Source organism: Frankliniella occidentalis, unplaced genomic scaffold (genome assembly GCF_000697945.3).
Source record: "Frankliniella occidentalis isolate FOCC.00 unplaced genomic scaffold, Focc_3.1 Scaffold66, whole genome shotgun sequence".
Lineage (NCBI taxonomy): Eukaryota > Metazoa > Arthropoda > Insecta > Thysanoptera > Thripidae > Frankliniella > Frankliniella occidentalis.
The window spans coordinates 727,299-729,323 of NW_026267196.1; the positions used below are offsets into that span (position 1 = coordinate 727,299).

At 59.6% G+C, this 2,025-nt stretch overlaps 1 protein-coding gene across 1 annotated transcript in view; it reads left to right on the forward strand.

Moving 5' to 3' along the window:
• LOC113211069 (protein nervous wreck) overlaps positions 1 to 2,025 on the forward strand; it is a 28,720-nt gene that overhangs the window by 15,115 nt on the left and 11,580 nt on the right. The gene's annotated exons all lie outside the window — the stretch shown is intronic.

Here is a 2,025-nt window from a genome sequence, read left to right on the forward strand (position 1 = left end):
CTTTCTCTCCAGCGCCAATAACTTGTTCAGTTCCAACCTACTGTGAAAAATGTACATTTTGCACTTTTTGGCATACACTTGTATTTTTGTAGACCGCGGGGACTAACAAGCCTCATGGCTCGACCAGACCGGTACAGACTACAGATCCGACAGCGGCGTGGGCATTTCCCCCTCCCACGCCTCCCACTGAGACCGGCTCTAACGCCCACGGTGAGGGAACTTTGTTAATCTGACGCGGGACAAGAGGGTGACCCACCCCCTCCCACCTCCGCGCGCACACACACACACACACACACACAATTTATTTCCCCCCTTCTCATAAAACCGTGGGCTCCGCAGAGCAGTAGCCCGCTACAACAGCCCGGTGGATAGGCAACCCGGCGGCCCCGTCTGCGAGAGCGCTGCCTACCCTCGCCTCCACAGGCGCCTCGAGGTCCTGGCCGGCCACGCCCGAGGGGTCCCTTACAATAAATACAAGCATACACGGATTTTCCCGTTTTTAGACAGTCCTCAAGACTGTCTCTACCATTTTCTTAATTTTCCTTATTTTTTCTGATTGTTTTCATTGTTTCTTTTTTTCCCTAATTTTTCCATGGTTTTCTGTGATTTTTTCGTATTTTTTTGAGGGTGTACCCTGTTTTTATTGAGTGAAGCATCCCCTCGGCCTCACCGTGACTCGCCCTCTCTCTCTGCCGCAGACGATGGAGAGCGCCGTGTACGACAAGGTGGCCGAGTACCTGATGATGATCGGGCGGACCGAGCTGCTGACGTGCTCGGCCACGCAGCACTCGTTCGGCCGCATCCGGGACCAGGCGCACCAGCTGACGCGCGAGTACAACCTGCAGTGCGTCTACCTCTTCTACCCGGTGCTCAAGCAGCACATCCAGTACGAGTTCGACGCGTGCGACGACGACAACGTCACGACGGTGACGGCGGACCACAGCGCGGCGGCCGCGACGCTGTCCAAGGAGGCGCGCCGGTGGAGCAACCGCATCGCGCGCGAGAACAACTCGATCCGCGAGTGCAACCGCAAGCTGGTGGCGCTGCAGCAGCTGAAGGATCAGGGCCAGAAGGTACGCACGCCATCTTGTGACGTGGACATCACCTCCGCGTTTTTTTTTTAAGTGTCCTCCGTTTTGCTTTGTCGTTTTCTTGCGAGGTGTGACATCTCTTACTCTCTTTCTGCGACAGACGGACCCCAACGACCAGAACGGTCCGGACATCGACACCAAGATGGAGGAGCTGCGACAGACGATCCGGAGAGCGGAGGTGAGTGTCGCGTCGTATGGCCGCGCGGGGGTCGAGCAGCCCAGCCAGCCCATCTTTCCGCCCCTGCTTCGCGGGCGTGGCGGGCGGTCCCTCTCCATCTCGAGCGCGCCGGGTGGTCAGCGGACGAGAAAATGGCGACTGAAGGGCTTAAGGACGACCCCACCCCTTCCCCACCCCCGCGGCGAGTAATCAGCGGGATGGAGGGGCAGAGGACATAATCGACTTCGCAGCACAGCAGCCCCTGCCCTTTAAACCTGCCCTGCACCAGGCCGTAATTACACCCCCTCTCCCGTCTCTCTCTCTCTCTCTCTCTCTCTCTCTCTCTCTCTCTCTCTCTCTCTCTCTCTCACTCTCTCTTGAACTATACCAGCTCTCCTGCTCTCTTTCTTGCCCCCCCCCCTTCCCCTTTTGCTCTCCTCTCGCTGAGAAATGGTCGGCTTGCCGTCCCCTTCACTGCCGCCGCCGCCCGGGCCGGCTGGGCCAGGGCCGGGACACGTGGGAGTGACCTGACTCGAGCCCGCTGCCGTCCGCCAGCTGCGCTCCAGCTCCCCGGCCCCTCCACGGTCTTGCCTCCAGGCAGGCTCCAGGGGGCGAGCTGGAGCCGTTAGGCCCCCGGGCCCCTCCGCTCCCACGCTCCATGTGCAGGGGGGGGGGGTATCGGCAATAGCTGCTCCGCAGAGCACACGAACACACTCGGGCTCTATTACTTTAGTTTTATTATTTCGAGCAGTTCGTCCTCCTCCCGTGCCCACTCTG